General features: G+C 39.5%; 2 long non-coding RNA genes across 2 annotated transcripts; one reads left to right on the top strand and one right to left on the bottom strand.

Annotated features, from left to right (window-relative positions):
- Positions 1–3,105: 3,105 nt before the first annotated feature.
- Positions 3,106–6,072, bottom strand: LOC146545699 (uncharacterized). The gene is made up of 2 exons (XR_014880881.1): positions 5,924–6,072; positions 3,106–3,730 (listed from the first exon to the last, which is right to left on the bottom strand). It is a non-coding gene; the product is annotated as an uncharacterized LOC146545699 (long non-coding RNA).
- Positions 6,073–6,133: 61 nt separating this feature from the next.
- LOC146545698 (uncharacterized) lies at positions 6,134–10,915 on the top strand. Its single transcript, XR_014880880.1, has 3 exons — positions 6,134–6,265; positions 6,914–7,012; positions 10,480–10,915. It is a non-coding gene; the product is annotated as an uncharacterized LOC146545698 (long non-coding RNA).
- The last annotated feature ends 260 nt before the right edge of the window (positions 10,916–11,175 follow it).

Raw genomic sequence — 11,175 nt, 5'->3', positions numbered from 1 at the left:
ATCTGGGTGAATACCTATTGCGAAAAAACAGTCCTTAAGATCCACAATTAGGAGATTCCATTTCTCTGGGATCATTGCAGGGTTGGGGGGTTCACTTCCTAACTGCACTTCATTGCCATACTTACATACTAACATCCCAGTGCAAGAAGGGCAGGTTGTAAAGCTCCCATGGGCTGCATCTGATCATTAACAGCCCAAAGATCATGGAGCAGTCTGTATTTTCCGGATTTCTTCTTTATTACAAATATGGGGTGTTCCAAGGGCTGGTAGATGGTCGGATGTGGCCCTTTTGTAACTGCTCTTTCACCAGTGCAAGGGCATTTTCGAGGCTTTCCTTCTTTAGCGGCCACTGCTCGATCCATACAGATTTATCAGTCAGCCAAGTGAGTCGAATCAGGAAAGCCCAAACAGCGGCTGCTAAGGAAAACCCACTTGAGTAGTCAGGACCATTCCCATTTGATCCAGAGCATCTCTGCCAATCAAGGATTGGACCCCAGGGGGTAGTGGCATTACTGTGATGTGGCAGTGAGCGTGCCGGCCGTCGATAGAAACCTTAATGGGCTGAGCACTTTGCAGCACTGCTACTGATCCGCTCACACCTTCCACACCCCTCCCCATGGTACCAAGGGCCACTGGGAGGGCCAAAGGCTTTTGGCAACAATTGTGATGTCGGCTCCGGTATCCATAAGGGCTTGTAACGTGCACGACTGTCCATCAGAATGGAAGGTGGCAAGAATGATGGGTCGCTGACACATTGGCATTGTAAGAAGCTGTCATGGTTTCATGATTTTTGGTTATCAGTATTCCACATCATAACATCATGTAATGCACTCGGGGTTTGACTGCTGATGCTCAAGTTCTGGATGCCTGTCCAGAGGAGAAGAAGAACTACATTTCCCCAGGGGACTTTGCGGTCAGCGAGGAGATAGATCTCCCGGCAAGGTCACCTGATGCTCTCTTCTTTGCCTCTGCTTCTTCGCTTGCGCTTCTCCGTCTGCGCTTCTCCATCTGTGTTTCTCTGCCTGCGCTTCTCTGCCTGCACTTCTTCATCAGCTCAACTGGACTGCACTTCTCATCTCAGCATTGTGGTGAGGCCGATCCGCCTTCCAGACACACACTCTCTCTCTCTCCTTATATTCTGCTGATACAATATTTAGTAAATTAGTTTGTTTCACCTCAGATTGTTGCCGCTGTTTTCAATTATTTCGGGGTCCCCTATTTTCCTTTTCCGGGGGCGCGGATCCACGGATCCCTCCGCCCTTCTAGTCACGGAACCGGACTGAACCAGCCCATAAACCGTTGACAGAAGCACTAAGCCTCCAGTTGACCCAAAGCCATTCTCATTTTGAGCTTTGGAGGTAAGTGGCTGCAAACTCTGTGTCAGCACAGGTAGTGGCACCAGCTGAGCAATCTTTGAACCGGCAGGAATGTGGATTGGTGGGAACTGTGTTTGCGCCACTATTTGTATAATCCCATTGAAGTCGGCATCAGTAAGTCCTGGAAGAACAGTCACACCATGTAGACTGGTAGATGAACGTCCAATTAACAAGGCGCCCACGGCAGTCCCTTTTAGCTCTGGAGGTCCACGAGTTGTCGCAGGTATTCGGATAGGCCGGTTGTCAAGAAGGGTGGTATCTACTGCGGTTGCCAAATCTAGGCCAAGGCTCCCCCTTGTGGCTGGGCAAAGACCGGAGTCTCGTCTGACCGCGGTCCGTAGGGTGCTGCTGTCGTGTGTGGGCTTGACGGCGGGAGCGCTGGGGAGGCCACGACCAGGGCTGCCATTGTTGTCGGCGCGCGGCGGCCCTTCACGCTCTGCTTGAAGTTTCCCGATTTGCACGCCGACGTACTGTGATTCGAGGAGTTGCAATTGTTGCACCACACCTTAACCCTATACTTCCTTCTCATGTGCCCTACCCTGCCGCAGCGGAAGCAGGTAATACCTGCCGTCCTCTTTCCCTGATCTACCCGACGCCCGCTCCCTGCCGATAAGGGCGCAAGGGCCGCAAAGGCCTGTGCTTGAGCCTCAACCACTTTTCCACCTAACTCTCGTATAGCCTCTACTATCCATGTGTGCGGCCCAGTGGGTACCCGACTCATTCGTTCTAACATCGTTTCAATGGCGGCATCGATTGGCAGGGTTATCAAAATAGATCGTGTGGGAGCGTTACAGTTATCCATTGCGCACTGGCGCAACAGAGTGCCTTTCATCCACTCAGGCACATCGGCTCTATTTATTGCGTCTGCAATCCTATCGACAAAGCTAGCAAAGGATTCTTCTCTGTCCTGTTTTATAGACATATAGGAAGGGGTCGGAGTGGACCCCTTCAGGCGAACCGTATGCCTTCCAGACATACCTCAGGGCCTAAGTGAACCTGTATATCTGGTACAGCAAAGGGTCCTGTGCCCATCAACTGCTGTACCATCACTCCAAACATGGGATCAGCGGCTGCCCTCGGGGTATTAGCATTCATTTCACATAATCTCTGCCAATGGGCCTGACAGAGTAATTATTCCGACTGACTCATGATCATCCGGACAATAACCTTGATGTCTTCTGGAACAAGAACTCCATAAACCCAGATGTAATTTAGCATTTGCTTCGTGGGCTTGCCATGCAAACCACTCTCATTGACCGTGGCCCTAAGTTGGGACAGTAGTTTCCAGTCGATAGGCACATGAACCCCGTCTGCTGCCATCATCATTTAACTCAAAGCGCACGGGGAACGCCTGATTTACGATTTCCACTACGCCCATGTCCCCTGCACTCATAGCCTCCTGAGCTACCACCGTCCAATCAAGATGGGAAGGAAAGGCCTTCCGTGATGGTGGTTTGCCTATCAGGGCCCATGGAGGTTTGATTACTCCAGCCCCCGGCAGCCCTTCCAACATAGTCGGCACTGAGGCTGTGGCTCCGTCCCCAATTCCCCCCTCCAGATCGGAAGGAAATAGATCCGGCTCGTCATTATCACTGTCATCTGCCGCGTCAGCAGCGGGGGGTGCAGATGGTGCCAAAGCCCCCAACTTTGCCAACATCCGCTATTTGGTGCCGAGGATAGTGTCCTAATCAGATTGTTCTCAAGCGGGGAAGCACGACAGTACTCAATATGAGTGATCAAGCTTCACTTTATTGTTGCACACACAGGGTTTATATATGATTCCAATACACGTGTTCAATTACTCTTGGTGCACAAGGTGGGCAGCCAGGTGGGCTGCCTAGCTTCAACCAATGCTCAGCCAGCATTCACACCTGCCACTGAGCTCATCTGCTTATCAGCCTCCCACATATCCACAGAGCACAGCTGTGGATATGGGCCTGCTGTTTACATGCTGCCCCAAGGATGTTGTGTCTCCCATCTTAACTCCTAATGTTTTCTCATGGGTATGCACTCTGTGCTGCCGCACCAGCTATGCTCGTACACAGTCTCATGGCCGCAACGCTCTCGCAGCCATCCCCCAACAATATGGTCTTCATAAATGTTCAGAGAGTGTTGACAAATGTCAGCATGTGCGAATATTCCTACAATTCAGTTCCACACCTTTGCTTTATTCCCACTTACATGTCAGATGCCATTTTGCCAGACTGCCTCTCTGCTGTCATCCATTGCAAGGCAATAAAATTTACCAGTATATTGGGGGGAAGGTTCAGCCTCTACTGATGTAGAACCAACATCCACTTCCGACGTCATAGATCAACGTAATAAAATAGGAGGCATTACTTTCATATCAGCTACTGTTAATAAACAGAAGAACAATTGACAAGTGAAAAAAATGTCATTAGAAAAACGTGTGAGAAAGGTGAAATATGGAAGAACAAAGTAACAGTAAAGAAGTCTGGTAAAAACAAAGCAATCTTGCAAAACTGATATCAACAGAGTAACTGAAAGAAAAAGAATTATCTTGTAAAACAAGAGAAACCATAATAATCTCTGATTGCCAAAATATATTATCAAGACTTGATGAGACACTTTCTCTTTCGGGGTTACGGACAGAAGAGTACAAAGCATCAGTGATGGAATAGGAAAGGTGAATAAATAATAAAGAATGAAGAATGAAAAAATAAAAGAATAAAGAACTAAGAATTGAGAATAAAGAAAATTCACAAGAAAAACACTTCACCTCCAGCTTCCAGATTAAAAGATGGTCACCTAGATTTTTGTGACTAACAAAGATCAGTGATCATTGCCACAAATGCTAAGTGAAAGCTTGAGTTCTCTTGTACTGTATGCTTATAGCTAATTTAGGAAAGCTTGTTAAGTGCTACCTATTTTCTATATGTACTGATAATACTCAATACTGATTAAGAAGTAGCAAACGACAATTACACATTGTTAATGATTTTCAGTCCATCAAAGGATTGCTTTCAAGGTTGGAACAGCCAGATTTATCAGCTCTTTAAACAGTGTCCTCATGACTATATCCAGTTCCCTAACTGGTGTACTGATCTGCAACCAGCACTGTGGATCTTTGTATTCACTTCAACTACGTATTTATTGAAGTATTTCAGTAGGCAGTGGGAGAGAATGTATACTTACTTTATAAACTTCATTAAAACAGCACATAGGAATGTTATTTCTGATCTATTTGTCATCTATACATATGCTTCTAAACTGCTTATAACATGTTTATGTTTAGTTAACCATCCAATGTCATGATAAATTTTCCCTCTTTGAGCAAAACTGTTCCAGTTTTTCACTATATTTACCATAAAAATCCCTTTTTCAAATATAAAATCTAAATCTCCCTTCTTGAAGTTTGAAACCATTTTCCCCTGTTCTCCTGCTAAGGAGTCTTTTCCTTTATTTTTTTTCCATCACTGAGTGACATAATTTAGTGACCACAGTGTTACGTTTGATTTAGGTGTTTTGTAATTATCACATTAAATTGTAAACCATTTACACTAAAGACACTAAATTTGTATTGAAATTTTTGTAGGGAATATGTCGAGTAACATACGCTTTTCAAATGTAAGAAGTATGATTCTGATTGTGAAATATTTCTAAGGAAAAAAAGTCTCCCTAAATTATATTGGTTTTAATTCAAGATGATATGTTACAAGTATGTCCTTTGCCTCTTCTTTTACTCTTCTACAAAATGCCATCTCTTGACTAAGATGTGCTACAGGGTACCTGTTACAGAACTAGGGAATTGGAAGTATTGACTGACCACAAGACCCGCCTGATGAGCAGAGAAGAAAAAGAGCTTGGAAAATCAGAAAAAAATAATCTGTGTTTTCAAACCAGCAGACTATGGCCAAGTAAATATAAATTGTCAGGATAGCCATGCCCAATCACTTGTTTATTTTCAGATCAACACAGCTAATTAAGTATTACAATTATTACAGCCCTCCGCTGAACAGCAGTTTCAGCATATTAGCAGGTGCTTATCATTGAATGAGATACCTTGTTGATATCCACTTAATATAAAAAAGTTGTTGGAGATACTGAAGGTCTTCTAAACCTTGACTTTTTTTTTTTTTTCCCCTCACTCTTGATTGCAATTTATCATATTGAATTTAAAGTGAGGATCAGAAGGGCTTTATAACACTCCTCCACACTGAACTGGCGTTGTCTTGAAAAGACAATATAGATATAGCTCACTCACTAATCGATTAATAATTAAGGCCCATGCTGAGTAACTGAAGAGTTTCAGAAGCACATTCAGAAGGCTATAACAAAATATTCAAAGAAGTCAAAATTTAAGTTACCAGAACTGCAAGGGGTGACTTGATCATGTCTCGCTCCGATTTATAGGAGGGAGATGAGGTTCTTTTAATATTATATACCCAGCGTGAGATTAAGAAACAACGGTTCAAATGTTGGTCCGACCAGTTTATTATAATCCTAATCAAGGAGACGGGGAAGGGAAGGAGGGCGATAGAAAAGAGAGGAAAGAAGCAAGAATTGCGTAAAGCGGGGATAGTCACCACCAGGATCCAGCAGCGGTCCCGTTGCACGACGTTTCGATGGTCTGAGGTAGAAGCAGCAGGGGGGGAGAGAGAAGCAGCGTGGCCGGCCTTGGGCAGCAAGCAGGTGGCAGAAAGAAGTCGCGGAGCCGATCCAGGAGGAAGCAGCAGGACTCAGGTAGCAGGCCCAAGGGAGTCCGCCAGCACGCAGGAATTCCGTGGTGAGGGATCTGATGGCAGACACCTACCCTCGTGGTTTTCGGTTCCTCCTTTTATCCTCCTTTTCCTCCTGCCTACGTGACACCCCTTGGGCGCTTGAGCAAGACTCATGTGAGTATCCCCCGAGATGGCCATCATCCTGAGGTAAGTCCACACAAAAGACCGCTTCACAGCTATTTAGCTGCAGCTTATCTTCTTCTCCTTGCCCCTGGCCTTGTCCATCAAAGTTCTCCAGACAAAGGATTTCACCACCTTTGCCCAGGACTTGCCTGGACTTGTTCATCTATGTCCTTCAGACAAAGGATTTCACCACCTTTGCCTAGGACTTGCCTGGACTTGTATAAGTCCATCTGTGTCCCCAGCAAGCTTTGAGACACTGATGTTAACAGAATAATATCTTACAGATCACAATCTGTGTACTTATTTCTTCAAGATAGAAAGCTCTTCAATCTATCAACAAGAGCAACAGTGAAAGATTTAGGTGTTTACAATTATAAAATGTGATAAAAACAGACTGAGACCAAAAGTTTGTCAACTTTTTCTAATTATATTTTCACCTGATATTATATCTCATTACATCTTAACATATTTTATGAGATTATAAAAACAATACCGACAATGAAATTTTAATAGCAAAATCAGTTAAATATTAAAATACTTTAATAAGAATTGATTATCATCTAATGAGCATTTGAGGGGAGAAAAAAAAAAAAAAAGCGTTATTTTTTTCCATAGCTTAATTTTTACTCTAAATGAGTTAATTGATGTTTCACAAATTTGTGTCTTTTGTAGGTTACCTCAAGTGGACAAGAACCTCACAGCCATTTGCTCATACATTCTGCAGCACGATAGGAGAAAGAGTCAGAAAAGTAAAATTGAGAGAATTTCTGGGTAAGATAAAGACAACTTAATAGACAAAGCAAAACTGCAAGGAAAATAAGGAATTCTTTCACTAATTCCAATTGGCAAAGATATTTATCAGTTTCCACGAAAGTTGGGCTCATCGTGCATGTGGTTTTTCTTGAGAAAACAAACTTCATGATTCCAAACATTCCTTTTCCTCCAGTTTTTATTGCTGAGCATGACACCATGTGGTACAGAAGAAAACCTTCTTCTCAGAAGAATAAGTAGTAAGCTGTCTGACTGAATTGAGTGGTATTGTTCAAATTGTGCCGTTATTAAGATTCCAAGATTTCTTCCTCATTAAAAAAAATCTAAGTATCAATGCTATTTTTTCTAGACAGACAAAAAGTTGAAAATATAAATTCTGTTAAACTGGCATTATCTTTAGCATTTTTTAACAGGTTAGTAGGTAATCAGAAATGACTGCCTAAACAGTTACTTAGTGTTGTGTAAGAAAGACAGAATCCTTTAAAACTTAGGAACCCAGAGATGAAATATTTTCACCCAAGAAAAGGCCAAGAAAATTTTCACCATTCACAAGCAAAAAATTCAAATTACATATTTTTTTAAAACAATAATTATAAAGTTATGAAATTGCATGCTTGTTTATCAATCAGTTGGCTACTGTACATTAAGGAACTGATTTATGATATATATATATATATATATATTATTTTTTTTTTTTTGCATAAGTGTAGTTTAGATTACCTCAAATTTATCCAGTTACAACTTCGGCAGAAAGTAAGATTAAAAAAAAAAAAAAAAAAAAAAAAAGAGAAACTAATAGTTAATTCATAGTTGTTTTTGTTTGTTTGTTTTCTTTCTTTTTTCTTTCCTCTTTCAGATTATGGCTTAAGTACACAGGCATTAATTTTGCCATCTGTCACTATGTTAGAACACTGCAATTTCTACTCAGTGGAGAAAAGTATGAAAGTTATTAAAATTTCTTTTGAAGAAAAAAATATTTTTGCTTGTGAATCAGAAATAGTTGGGTAATGAACGTATAAAATAGGGAATAGATTTATGGGATCTGCCATAGATACATGTTCATTTGTTCCTTGGTTCAAACCAGCAAAACAAACAAACAAACAAACAAAAACAAAACTGGAAAAGGATATGCCTAGTCTTTAATATGAATTTGAGGACTCAAGATCTCTGATAGAATTTGAGGAACATGGTTACCACTTTCCTGTTTACACATCCAAATAGTAGCAAAGTTGTGCATGTATTCATGCGCACAGAGATATAAAAACACAGACAGATAGATAGATAGATAGATAGATGATAGACAGATAGATAGATAGATAGATAGATAGACAGATAGATATATAGAAGCTATATTGAGACAGAAACTATGTTTTGAATCGACATTTCATAGTTGGCAAAAGATGACAAGTAAGAATTCTAATACTACTACAGTAAATGGCCTCCAGTTAATACAATTTTATTAATTTATGCAGTGTCGTTTTGAATATGTAGATCAGCATTTCAAGGTTTCTTACTTTTATAAAGCAGCTCAGTCAATAACTAATTGTCTGTCATTTCTGAAATAATTTTCATTTAATCGTAAGTAGAACTAAGAAGTGAAAAGCTTCGCGTTCTGTCATCTACTAATACAATTTATTACTGATAAGAATTTTTTGAGAAAATCAGTGTTTAATTCTATAAATAGATACAATAAATTTAATTTACTTTAATTGAACTGCATGAAGTAGGATTGTTTTATTTGCTCAATTAACAGAATATTTATTTAAGAAAATAACAAGATCAAACTGTGCACTTAATTTGTATTCCTCATGCATTTTAATTAATTACTACCTTGATAGTTCTCACATACTGTGAAATTTATACACATCTACATGATAATTTACTTTCCTACAAAAGTGTGACTGCAACTGTATCTCTTCAAGGTGTGCTAAAATATGGAATATACTATTATTTTAAGCTAGTAGTTTAACATAGAAAGTTTTTGAAGACTTTAAATAGCAACTTGCTGTTAGTGCTGCTAGAAATATATAATTGCCAAAATAGAGTGAAAAGGATTTTCAAGCATCTTCAAAGCCCGTGTTCTCGTTCCAGAAACCTAAATTAGAAAATTCACCCAATTTTTTTTTTTTTTTTTTTTTTTTTTTTTACTACAGCCTTCTGTTTTGTTTCCTGAATTCATTCCACTTCTGAAAGAGTTCTATAAAAATTTAACTGTTGGACTTAGTTGAAGAGTTTCACCTAAATATTTTTTTTATTAAGGTGCTTTTTCTAATTGGAGGTATATAGTAATGTGTTGCTGGAAAACTTTATATATCATCTAATTTCCAGCAATTATAGATTGTTTATTTTCAGGCTGAAATAATTCTTACAAAGTACTTTCATCTTTTCCCTGTATGTGTCTTGAAGACCATAACATTATCACAAAAACAAACAGGAAATACATTCCTAAATGCGAATACGTGTAGTGGCTTGCTCTTGGTTTGCAACCAAACTCCAGCCCTCCCCCCTGACGGAGAGTTGCTCTCTCTCTCAGTCCCTTCCTCAAAGGGAGACAGAGCAGATTTGATTAAAAAGTGCATGGATTGAGACAGTGAGATCACTTACTAGTTATCATCACAAGAAAAACTGATTTGATTTAGGAAAAAGTTATGTAATTTGTTGACAATCACTTAAGTAAAGTTAGACTACGAGAAGTAAAAATAAATGAGTATCTTCCCTGCATTCCCACTTTTTTTTTTTTTTTTTTTTTTTTTCCCTACAAAGTCTACTTCACTCTTTTTCCTGCTTCTCTATCCCTGGAGCAGTGCAGGAAAGATAGAAAAGAGAGGCTTATAGTTAGTTCATAATAGTTCAGGTTAAGACTGTTCCAGCATAGACCACCTCTGTCCTACAGTTCCATCAGAGAATGAATTTACTCCAGCACCAGGTCCTTCATAATTTACAGGAGAATCTCTTCTCCAGCTTACAAACCAGCTCTTCCACATCCTTCTTCTCTGGTCTTGAATGCTGGGGTTGTTTTTCATACTTATTTTCTTCACTCCTCATTGCTGTGCAAAATTTTTTATTCAACACACTTTCTTTCCCAGAAATGCTACCCTATTCGGTGTTCTAGCTTGCAGTGTGGCTGTTGGAGATGGCTAGAACCATTTATTTCCAGCACTGGTGGCCTAAGCCTCTCCTCAGAAATGCCAACCTTATAGCCTCCCCCTTTACCACACCTTCTCACACAATCCCAATATATTCCATCCCACATCTCTGTGAAACAAATATCTTATAACTGACATTAAACTATACATTAAACACAACTTCAGTTAAAAAATCAGCCATAACAATAAGGTCTCTAAGACTTACAGCTTCTTTGACTGATGGAGACTGTTAACAATGCTCTTATTAAATGAATTAATGATCCTAAAATTGCTTGAAAAGAGTTATATCTAAACATGTATTTTTATTTGTCTTTCCATTAGATTCATGTGTACTGCTTTCAGGATTTGCACACATATAGCTAATGGGAGGATAGAACCCCAATTCATAACCACAGTGCTTACAGCAGGAACAACTATTTTTCTCCATTAATCAAGAAATCTTCAACTGATACAGTTGCTGAATTAATCATATTCAAAATCAGTTGCTGTAAATCAATGCAATGGTAAATATAAACTTAATTTCTTCTTTTATTATTGACTGTGAAGCTATGCATGTTTGGGAAGATTATGTGTCATGTTTTCATGCATAAACAGAAATTGTTTAAAGATTTTGAGTTATAAACCTAATGGAAATAAATCTTTGCTGGTTCATTTTATGTATTAGATCTTCTTCAAGTCAGACCTCCATAATGAAGAGAAAAATGAGTCATTTGATTATATGAAGAAGTTGAATATAAAAAATAATAATAAAAAAAGAGCTGCTTTGACATTTCTGTACACTTGTCAACAATTTATATATTTAGTCATCTTCATGTTTGTAGAGTTAGATAAATATTTTTAATTTAATTTAGAAAACAAATAGGCATTAAAAAGATAACACAAAATAGAATTTTAAATAATATTGGATATCTAGTCTAAATCCATCCTCTTTCAGTTTAAAACCGTTACTTCTTGCCCTATCACTCTGCTCTCTGATAAAGAGATCCTCCCCATCTTTCCTGTAGACTCTGCATATTG

The sequence above is a fragment of the Meleagris gallopavo genome, chromosome 1, assembly GCF_905368555.1.
Source record: "Meleagris gallopavo chromosome 1, MGAL_WU_HG_1.1, whole genome shotgun sequence".
Lineage (NCBI taxonomy): Eukaryota > Metazoa > Chordata > Aves > Galliformes > Phasianidae > Meleagris > Meleagris gallopavo.
The sequence above is the reverse complement of the archived record's forward strand: the minus strand, read 5'-3'. Positions and strand labels throughout refer to the sequence as shown.